The sequence below is a fragment of the Gossypium hirsutum genome, chromosome A09, assembly GCF_007990345.1.
Source record: "Gossypium hirsutum isolate 1008001.06 chromosome A09, Gossypium_hirsutum_v2.1, whole genome shotgun sequence".
NCBI lineage: Eukaryota > Viridiplantae > Streptophyta > Magnoliopsida > Malvales > Malvaceae > Gossypium > Gossypium hirsutum.
The window spans coordinates 43,775,007-43,787,431 of NC_053432.1; the positions used below are offsets into that span (position 1 = coordinate 43,775,007).

Below are 12,425 nucleotides of genomic sequence, written 5' to 3' on the forward strand. Positions count from 1 at the left end.
ATGTTATACTCAAAATATACAAGCCATTTTCGCATGGCTATACGAATATACATTACCAAAAGATACTTAATTAACAACAAGGGTCAGCACTATACATGCCATTATCAAGTTCAACTGAAGAGTACCAAAAAGTGGCTTAGATAGTATGGATGACTTCGACTTTGACACCTCCGAGTCCGATAGCTGTCGAACAAAATCTATAATACAGAGAATTTAAGCAACAGAGTAAGCATTTCGATGCTTAGGAAGTTTATAAGTAAGGAACTCATTTGAAACAAAAACACAAAAGAAATAGCATTCATAAGGATAAATGAATGCCTATGCACAAGATCACGTATTCGTTTTAATTTACACTTTTATCAATAGGTTTATACATTCGAAGTCAAATTAACTAAATTTCATTTGATTCAATTTCATGTAGCTCGAGTGAGCAATAGACTTCATATAATCCTAAGAAATGGCCGGAAGAGCATTATTCGATTACGTAATCACAACTGACACTGTACCAAAATTTTCCAATGTATATACGATCCATACATGGTCATATTAGGGATTATGAGCACATTAATCGGAATTATTACGACAGAGTCGCACCTTTCCAAACATAAATCCCTTCGGAATTTGGCTCGGATGTAACAACCAGCACAAATGCCTTCGGGACTTAACCCGGTTATAATAACCCGCACGAATGCCTTCGGGACTTAACTCGGTTAAAGTAACCCGCACGAATGCCTTCGGGACTTAACCCGGTTATAGTAACCCGCACGACTGCCTTCGGGACTTAACACGGCTATATTTTTTTTTTCCAGCTCATAGCCTGCGGGCCTTTAGTCCGGATAGATTCTATCAATATACATATCATCATTCACATTTCAACTCCAAAGTTATACTCAAATTCACATGTTCATAACACCATTACAGCTTAACTCCAAATGATCCTCACTATGAATCGCATACCCACATTAATTAATGAACAATTTTATTCAAGTGCCAACCAAAAATTTCGATTCATTTACCATATTCTTATAGGCATCTTTAATTATGTATACTAGAAGAGCCTACTTAAAAACTTACCTCGGTATATTGAAACGGTTGTGGATTGATTACTCTATTGCTTTCTCCTTTCCCCGATCTAACTTTGATCCCCCTTGCTCTTGAGCTTAATGAATACAAGTAGAAGTATTCAATATTTTTACCAATAATGTTTACTTGTTAGTCACATTCGGCAATCACATATCAAACTCATTTTACTCATGTGGCCGATTATGGTGAATTAAATATAATATCTCTAGGATATACTCTACATGGCCGAATATACCACATTAATTTTTTTAAAATTACCTATGTAATTACCTATAGGTTCTTATACCTTAAATTTCACACATTTAACCTTTTAGTGCCTATTTATCATTCCTTTGATCTTAACCTAAATGACAACTCCCATTCTCCATATTTCAACCGAATTATTCATAACATCAAGACTATTTTTTTTTTTTTGCACCTTGAACTTCATACATTTATAAAAACTTTCATAACTCATTCGCCCCTATCAAGAACCATTTAACATGCAAGGAAAATAATCATAGAGGAAGAAATTAACATTCTAAATAAACTTAATTTTTTGACCGAATGTACAAGGTGCCTCTAAACTACTCATCCAAAAATCTTTACCCCATTCTAGTCATTCCCCTATTGTTCCATACAACATGAAAATAACCCCTAATTCTAACACTTAATCATTCGGCATATTGCCCAAATCACCATAAGAAATCTCAACTTTCTTGACATTACCAAGAGTGCATCCACAATTTAACTTAGCATATTATAAAACCAAATCAACAATTTCAAAGCTTACCTCCTAATAGCTAAAGATGAATGCCGAATTGCTCTAGGTAAATTTTCCCTTTTTTTCATCTTTGTTTCGGCTTTGAGAGAGGTAGGCGAAGAAGATGAACACCATCCTTTTTCTTCTCTTTTATTTAATTCATTTTATTACAATTATTAAATCATTTGTTAATATAAAATTATTTTAAATTTGAATTAGTGAAGCATTATCATTTCTTGGCCGGCCACTATGTTTATTATGGGTAAATTAACATGCAAAACCACTCTTTTCAATGCATGTACTAATAGACCATTGTAAGATTAACCTATCACTTTCCAACAATGTTTCATATAAGTCCATTTTAATAAATTCATATAAAAATTATCAAATTAATGCATGAAACTTTCACACATGCATTTACTCACATCATAAACACAGAATATAACTTTTAATTACTTATAAGACTCAGTTTCGTGGTCCCGAAACCACTTTTCGACTAGGGTCAATTTAGGGCTGTCACAAGTACTAGATATATGAAATTATGTAAATATTTAAATTATGATGCATGATTTATGTGTATAGAAATGAAATTTCTTTAGTGAGAACTCGATGATGTGTATCTGTGAGCATCCATGTGCATTAGAAGCTAAGTGGGAAAATCGGTTAACATGTTGTGTGTATTATGGCCGAATGTGAATTTGGATAATATTGAGTAATGTTTGTGTTTAAAAATGATGAAACGAAGTTTATGCTTAAGTGAAATTATAGGTATGTGATGATTGATTTGTGATATGCATGTTTAAATAACATGCATGCAAGGTATGTGTGAAAGAGTGAATTGGTAATAAATCTGCTTGGGACAGCGGCAGTAACGTGATTTTGGAAAATCACCATAAATTTTAGGAGCTGAGTTAGAGTTGAATAAATTATGTAATTAAAGCTTAAAAAGTCTAGTTTCTTATAAAAGAAACCGTGTAAGCAAAAGAATTTCCTATAATAAGATATTTGAAGTGATGTGGGACAGGGTCAAAATGACTTCTAGATCCCCTGTTCTGTTTTTATAAAATTAGTATAAATTGTACAAAAACGGTTATAAGATGAAGTTTATATGCTTAGACTCCTTAATGAGTCTAGTTTCAAATGAAATAAACAAGAATATATTTTGAATTCTGTACAATGATAATTTTGATTCGTAGTGAAGAATGGTCAGACTAGTCAAACAGTGAAATAAGAAAAAACTTTAAGAAAAATCTGGTATTGATTTGCCAAACCAAAAATTCTGAAAATTTTATATCTGGTCAGATATATGAGTCTATTTTCATGAAAAATTAACGGCACTTGATTTGGAGTTTCGTAGCTCCAGTTATAAATGATTTAGTGACTGTTGCGCGGGAAAAACCAGCTTGTAGTGAATTTGTGATTAAGTAGTAAACATTGATAAAACTGTTTGAGTTGCTTATAAACTATCAATTAAAATTTTAATCAAAGTACCGGATCCATATTAAAGTGAGGCTATAAGCCGTAAATGACTAGTATACCTAGTCAATTTTGTTATGATGAAATTGATGTACAAGATATATATATGTGGTAAAGCCGAAAGGCTAATGTGAAATATGTATGAGCCATGCATATGTGGTAAAGCCAAATGGCTAATGTGAAATATGTATGAGATGTGTATATATATATTGTGGCCGAATAACAAATTGTGAAAGGTGTGCATTAGTAGATATTTGATGAGGCAAATGAATTACAAATATGATAGTCGATGTGAATGTTGTAACATGGGATTAAATGTACATGAAACTTGGAAATATATTCCTGGTAAGACCCGATGATTGCGTGTGGGGATTATCCGAGCTAAAGGTCTCACTGATGATTCGAGTAAAGCGTAAGATTATATGACTTCACAGTAACAATTGTTAATAAATACGTTCAATGCATTAAGTTTGACAGGTATGTATTCTGAGCTTATATTTAAGCTTGATTTGAATTAAATCACAAGGTTGTTATGTGATGCATATGTGAGTAAAACAATAAGACTGTTTCTATGATTATTGCGCATTTGGTCAATGTGAAAAGTTAGGTGAAAATATGTAATGTACCTATGTTTATAAGAGATCACTATCAAGTGAGAATTTATCTGCTTATTGTGTATTACGTAATTGTGTATATTCGGCCAGAAAAAGGCAGTATACCTAGAAAGAGGTTATATGAGAATTCGTAAGATCGACTTTAATTTGGTTGGTCAGGTATGTGATAAATACTTGTACATGTTAGACCCATCAGAATTAAATCATGATTGTAAAGTGGAAAGCAAATATGAAAATGCCATATGAATATGTGGGTATATAGTTATGGAGAAATATTATAGGATATTGGGAGATATACATTTTGACTTGACCGATAAGGGTAACTATAGATATGAAATGAAATGATATATATATGAATCAAATAAACAAATTGGTTATATTTGAGTTCAAGAGTTTTTTTTTTATTTTTTTATTTGCTTAAGACTTACTAAGCTTATAAAAGCTTACTCTGTTGTTATGTTTCTCTGTTTTATAGATTGTTGAATTTGGCCTTTTGCTCGGGAATCGTCAGCAACTTGTCACACTATCACTATCCACTGCTTGGTACTACTATGTTTTGGATTATCTTATGGCATGTATAGAATAGACTAGTGGCGGAAGAATATTTTGGTTAATGTATATAAGCCATGCGAAAATGGCATCTTTGAATGTTTACTTAGAGAAATTTAAATTTTATCCCTGGCTGTGCTTAGTACTTATTTAAATGAATGATCTTTATTTCAAGAAAAAGTTCAAAATTTTACTGTTCTGACATGAGTTACAAGTCCGGTAATGCCCCTTACCTATTCCGGCGACGGTTACAGGGTAGGGGTGTTACATTTTATTGGTATTAGAGCTACGGTTTAGTCGATTCTAGGACTAACGTAGCACGTGTGAGTCTAGCTATACATGCCATAAAGTGATAAAATGATAGTGTGATGATTTCTGACAGTTAAAATGTGTTTTTCGTATAATAATAAATTTTGATCCTGAACGAGCTGTAGCAGATGGTATTGAGAGCATTGGAACATGCTTATGATGTGTCAAAATTGAGAAAAGAGTGAATTACGAATACGATATGCTATGTGAAATGTACTTGTTGATTTTGCTATGTGCCTTTTTTGAATGATGCAATGAATTTTATGATATGCATATATCATGTGCGAACTAGAAGTATAAGCCTTAAGGTATGTGATAAATTTAGTAAGTTTTGAGTAATTAAGTTTAGTATAAAAGTTAGAATGGCATGTTATAAAGGTATGATATATGAATCATGGCCTATTGATCTTACTTTACTCAAATTTGTTTACGAGATAGTTGTGTATAAAGCATGTATCCGAATGATCATTAGAAAATAAACTGTGAGAATTGGGTGGATATGTGATCCTTGTATATATAGATCGGATGTCAAATGAAAGTTATACATTATGTGCTTGTATATGAATAAAGCAAATGAAATGCCAATGTGATAAATTAGTGAAATGTATACTTGATGGATAAATATGCATAAAAGTTCAGTATATTATATCCGGGCTAAGTCCCGAAGAGCATTCGTGCTGGTGTTATATCTGGGCTAAGTCCTGAAGAGCATTCGTGCTGGTGATGTATCCGGGCTAAGTCCCGAAGAGCATTCGTGCTGGTGATGTATCCGGGCTAAGCCCCGAAGGCATTCGTACTGGGACAAAATCCGGACTTGAGGTCCGAAGGCCTTTGTGCTGAAATTATTTATGGGTTAAAGTTCCGCAGATCTTGTACTGGTGATGTGTATTCGGGTCTTCGTGCCTAGCAGGCTTAATGCCGGTGATTCGAGCAAGGTTTAAGTGTTCATTACTATATGAATTCAAAGTTAAATGAAAGAATACGTTTAAAGTGTACATATATGATGTTTTATAGACTTAGTTAAGTCGTTTCAATGTGTAATAACGAATGAATATGGGCATTATGTGTGCGAATGATTAGAGGCACTGTGTGTGCAAATTCTTTTAACTGAGCACTATGTGTGTGAAATCGGTAATTGAGGCACTGTGTGTGTGAGTTCTTCAACCGAGCACTATGTGTGCGAGATCGGTCAGTGGGCACTAAGTGTGTGAAATGAGATTCATGTAAGACCTCGTTTGGGATGAAGGCATTGATTTGAGATGTTGTGTAAGACCATGTCTAGGACATGGCATCGACTCGATATGTGATAACATGTAAGACCATGGTTGGACTATGGCTTTAAGTAAATGACATACTCAGACAAGTACGACGCTCTTTAAATTGACAAATGTTAAGAAGTAGAATTGAAGTTAGATGTTGAATTTTAATTAGATAATGATATTCGATATTTGAGTTTGAATTGGGGATTAATAGATATAAATTGACGATTGATTATTGTTTCGGCTGTAATTTTGTTATTAGTGGATACATGAAAAAAAATGGTGGATATGTTGTTAAGGAATGGATTTATGTTATATGTACACTTAAGTGCTTAGTTGAAAATGTGTCATGGACTTAGTCTATGAGATTCTCGGTATATGAAGTTATATGTGCTATTGCTGAATGGACACTATTTTGTTAATCTTGTTCAAGAAATTATTTTGATTAAGTGTCGACATTCGAAAGTTTGAAAGAATTTTTGATGAATGCTGATAATTTTGGATATACGAGTTATGCGCTAGAATAAATCTCATGCCAGTGTATTATATTAGGCTTTATGCCTATTCGACTGTATACGGGTAACGTTAACTATGATTGAATGTGCTAAGTGAACTAAATGTTTAGGTACGTGGAAGTTGACTTTTCTTTTGGAAATGAGTTAAGTTGAATATTGAGATGTGATAAAATTATAAAGGATATTCATTGGGATGTTTGAGAATATGTATACTTTCGGCCAGGTTACAGCTTATACATGAATGAAAATGTGGGTTATGAATATGTGAGTTGATATTATGTATTATACATGTTAATATGTGATTTATATGTGTTTGAAATGCAAGCATAAATTCAATTAAGTGATTATTGCTTATGAAATCAAGAAAATGAGATGTATGTGTATACTTGTAGAAATGTTTATGTATTTGTTTTAAGATAAGAAAGTGATTTTATAGATCGATGTGAAAGTAGTAATGAATTACAATTGTTATTGATGAGCTAATGTTTATATGGACATAATTCAATAAGAGGACATTATCCTAACCTAGTCGCTACTAGAATTTTCGGGGACGAAAATCCCTAAGGGGGGAGAGTTGTAACAGCCCTATTTTGACCCTAGTCGGGAAGTGGTTTCGAGACCGCTAAATCGAGTCGCAGAAATAATTGAATATAATATTTTATATCTAAAATATGTGATCATGCATGTGTGAAATTTGAATGCTTTGATTTTAGTCAAATTGAATGTGTTTCTAAATAAAAAGGACTTATGTGAGAAGCTTTGAATATATGTGTGGCTTATTTTAAGTGATTAATTATTGAATGATGCAAATAAGTAGGTTTGCATGCCAATTTGCCACTTTTAATGCTAGTGGCCGGCCAAGCTCATAAGTATGGACATTATATGCATGGTTTAATATTATTATATTTATTAGTGGTGAGAAATATGTAATAAAAAAATGTATTAAATGAATTAAAGATGAATAAAAGAGTATGGGTAATAAAAATAATATGTTAGTGGGAGGAGAAACCAAAGTTGGTTTATTCCTCCATTGCCGTAGCTAGGAAAGGAGGGGGGGAAGAAATTTCCTTGGGTTGTTAAAATTTTCGGCTAAGGAGATTGATAGATTAAGGGGCTGTTCGAATAGAGAGGGAAGAAGAGGGCTACTGCATGTTTAATTTTTGAGCTCACTTAGGAGCTGGTTCCTTAAGAAACTCGCTGAAGGTGGCAGCAAGAAGGGGAAAGAAACTGCTCAAGAGTAGGTTCAGCTGCTGTTCACTAAGTCCTTACAATGAAACTTTGAAAAATTTCCATGTTTATACTGTGTTTAATACATGCAGGTAAAACGTAGATTCAAGGACTGTTAAGCAAAGTTAATAGTTAAAATACATGTTAGTTGTTACCAAAATACTGGTGTTAGAAGTGAAGAAGAATTGATAAATAAATGTATAAGTTGGTGTTGAAACCTGCTGTTGAAGGCTGATAGTTTCAGCATGTAATTGCTGTAGTTTTTCGTGCAATAAATCCTGGTGTAATTGATCTGCTGCTGCTCTAATTAAGATAAAATGTTGGTTAATCAATGTCCTGTTTTGTGGTAATAAGCAAAATATAAAGATGGTTGAAATTAACATGCAGTACTGTTCGGTTTATGTTTGAAGAGTTATTAACTTTCGGAGGTTAAAACAGTTTAATTTGGGATTTACATTTTCAAATTTCAGTTTTAGTAATGTCCCATTATTATTGGTTGAAGCTAAGGAAATAAGCATTTGTTGAAAGGATGTAGGGAACTGAATCGTTTGAAAATTATTTGCTGTCAGCTAGTGAAATTTTAATGTTCGAATGTATGCTGAATTTTTAAGTGTCCGAATGCATGCCAGAATTTAACATGTTCAAATGCACGCTGGAGTGTTTTGTTTAGGGAGGTTAAATGTGTTTGATATTCAAACCGTCTATACACTAGAGTCGTTGTACCGTTTCAAACAGGACAAGAACTCATGTACTTAAAATTGAGCTATCATGTTGCATGATCTTGTATGGTAAATTAAATGAAAATCGGCGACATTGATATCAAATTTTAATACAAAAGATAGGTGAGTACTGGATATATGAAATTATGTAAATATTTAAATAATGATGCATCATTTATGTGTATAGAAATGAAATGTCTTTAGTGAGAACTCGATGATGTGTATCTGTGAGCATGCATGTGCATTAGATGCTAAGTGGGAAATCGATTAACATGTTGTGTGTATTATGGCCGAATGTGAATTTGGATAATATTGAGTAATGTTTGTGTTTAAAAATGATGAAACGAAGTTTATGCTTAAGTGAAATTATAGGTATGTGATGATTAATTTGTGATATGCATGTTTAAATAACATGCATGCAAGGTATGTGTGAAAGAGTGAATTGGTAATAAATCTGCTTGGGACAGCGGTAGTAACGTGATTTTGGAAAATTACCATAAATTTTGGGAGATGAGTTAGAAGTTGAATAAATTATGTAATTAAAGCTTAATAAGTATAGTTTATTATAAAAGAAACCGTGTAAGCAAAAGAATTGCCTATAATAAGATATTTGAAGTGATGTGGGACAGGGTCAAAATGACTTCTAGATCCCCTGTTCTGTTTTTATAAAATCATTATAAATTGTACAAAAATGGTTATAAGATGAAGTTTATATGCTTAGACTCCTTAATTAGTCTAGTTTCAAATGAAATAAACAAGAATATATTTTGAATTCTGTACAATGATAATTTTGATTCGTAGTGAAGAATGGTCAAACTAGTCAAACAGTGAAACAAGGGAAAACTTTAAGAAAAATCTGGTATTGATTTGCCAAACCAAAAATTCGGAAAATTTTATGGATAAAAGATATATGAGTCTATTTTCAGGAAAAATTAACGGCACTTGATTTGGAGTTTCGTAGCTCCAGTTATAAATGATTTAGTGACTGTTGCTCGGGAAAAACCAGCTTGTAGTGAATTTGTGATTAAGTAGTAAACATTGATAAAACTGTTTGAGTTGCTTATAAACTATCAATTAAAATTTTAATCAAAGTACCGGATCCGTATGAAAGTGAGGCTATAAGCCGTAAATGACTAGTATACCTAGTCAATTTTGTTTTGATGAAATTGATGTACAAGATATATATATGTGGTAATGCCGAAAGGCTAATGTGAAATATGTATGAGCCATGCATATGTGGTAGAGCCATGCATATGTGGTAAATCCAAATGGCTAATGTGAAATATGTATGAGATGTGTATATATATATTGTGGCCGAATAACAAATTGTGAAAGGTGTGTATTAGTAGATATTTGATGAGGCAAATGAATTACAAATATGATAGTCGATGTGAATGTTGTAACATGGGATTAAATGTACATGAAACTTGGAAATATATTCCTGGTAAGACCCGATGACTACGTGTGGGGATTATCCGAGCTAAAGGTCTCACTGATGATTCGAGTAAAGCGTAAGATTATATGACTTCACAGTAACAATTGTTAATAAATACGTTCAATGCGTTAAGTTTGACAGGTATGTATTCTGAGCTTATATTTAAGCTTGATTTGAATTAAATCACAAGGTTGTTATGTGATGCATATGTGAGTAAAACAATAAGACTGTTTCTATGATTATTGCGCATTTGGTCAATGTGAAAAGTTAGGTGAAAATATGTAATGTACCTATGTTTATAAGAGATCACTATCAAGTGAGAATTTATCTGCTTATTGTGTATTACGTAATTTTGTATATTCGGCCAAAAAAGGGCAATATACCTAGAAAGAGGTTATATGAGAATTTGTAAGATCGACTTTAATTTGGTTGGTCAGGTCTGTGATAAATACTTGTACATGTTAGACCCATCAGAATTAAATCATGATTGTAAAGTGGAAAGCAAATATGAAAATGCCATATGAATATGTGGGTATACAGTTATGGAGAAATATTATAGGATATTGGGAGATATACATTTTGACTTGACCGATGAGGGTAACTATAGATATGAAATGAAATGATATATATATGAATCAAATAAACAAATTGGTTATATTTGAATTCAAGAGTTTTTTTTTGTTTTTTTATTTGCTTAAGACTTACTAAGCTTATAAAAGCTTACTCTGTTGTTATGTTTCTCTGTTTTATAGATTGTTGAATTTGGCCTTTTGCTCGGGGATCGTCAGCAACTTGTCACACTATCACTATCCACTGCTTGGTACTTTTATGATTTGGATTATCTTATGGCATGTATAGAATAGACTAGTGGTGGAAGAATATTTTGGTTAATGTATATAAGCCATGCGAAAATGGCATCTTTGAATGTTTACTTAGAGAAGTTTAAATTTTATCCCTGGCTGTGCTTAGTACTTATTTAAATGAATGATCTTTATTTCAAGAAAAAGTTGAAAATTTTACTGTTCTGACATGAGTTACAAGTCCGGTAATGCCCCTTACTTATTCCGGCGACAGGTACGGGGTAGGGGTGTTACAGAAGAGCTTACTAACATGGTAGGAATTTTCAATCTTGCAGATTTTGTGCCTTTTTTTGGTTCTTTTGACCTACAGGTATTATGTTTGTGTGTATTTTAATATACTATTTCAAAACAAATTAACCATACACATTATGAACAACCACTAAGTGAATGGTGGTGATTATTGTCAACCATGTAGGGACTCAAAGCTCGAACAAGGAGACTTGGTGAAAAACTTGACAAAGCCCTCGAGATGATTATTAACAACCATCAACAACAAAAGCAAGATGATTTTATCGGTACGATGCTTACAGAGTTAAATAAGCAAATGAATCCCAATGGTGATATAATGGATCGAAATAGCATCAAAGCCATAACAATAGATATGTTTGTGGCTTCCTTGGACACCTCATCTACCACATTGGAATGGGCATTATCAGCGTTCATAAAGCATCTAAGGGTAATGTTAAAACTCCAACAATAGTTAGAAAGTACTATCGGGAAAAGAATGGTGGAAGAAAATGATTTACCCAAATTGGAGTACCTAGACATGGTTGTGAGAGAAACATTAAGGCTTTATCCCGTTGCACCTATGCTAATTCCTCGCGAGTCAATGAAGGACATAATTATTGATGGTTGTTGCATATCGAAAAAGTCGAGGGTCATTGTGAATGTTTTTGCAATTGGGAGAGATCCTAATGTCTGGTCCAATAATGTTGAAGAGTTCTTTCCAGAAAGGTTCATTAATAGCAATATAGAACTTCATGGACATGAGTATGAACTCATCCCATTTGGTTCAGGTCGTAGAGTATGCCCTGGGAAGAAGTTAGGGTTAATCACAGTTAAACTTATTTTAGCTCAATTGGTGCATTGTTTTGATTGGGAGTTGTCTGGTGGAATGTCACCAAATGAACTGGACATGACTGAGAAATTTAGTGCCTCATTACCAAGGAAGACTGATCTCTGTGCCAAGCCTATTTATCGCATGTAGAAATGCAAACTTCAAGATAATGTTTGTATTGTGATATCACAAGATGTATCCGTATAATAAAGTTGGAGTGTTTTTAAAATGGTATATGTATTTTATACATTGTTGCAATATATATATTGACAACACATCACACTTAATAAAATTTCTCAAAATGAAATAAATATAATCAAACTTTTTTTTGGTAATATAATTAATATTTTTAGTAGTTTATTGAATTTTCTAACTAGGGGTGAGCAAAATCCAATTTGATTCGAAAAGCTCGATAAAAAATTTAAATTTTGAATTAAATAGTTGGAGTTATTTGAGTTAATCAAGTTATTCAGATCAACTCGAATAAAAAATTAAGTTTTTCAGTTTAACTCGAATATGAATTATACAATTCAAGTTATCCGAAAATTTGAATAAGAAAAGAAAAAAGTACGTCATTTTG

The 12,425-nt window shown here is 32.7% G+C and overlaps 1 pseudogene; it reads left to right on the plus strand.

The window, feature by feature from the left end:
- The first annotated feature begins 11,467 nt into the window (after window positions 1-11,467).
- LOC121205996 (cytochrome P450 CYP736A12-like) lies at window positions 11,468-11,995 on the plus strand (annotated as a pseudogene).
- Window positions 11,996-12,425: the final 430 nt, after the last annotated feature.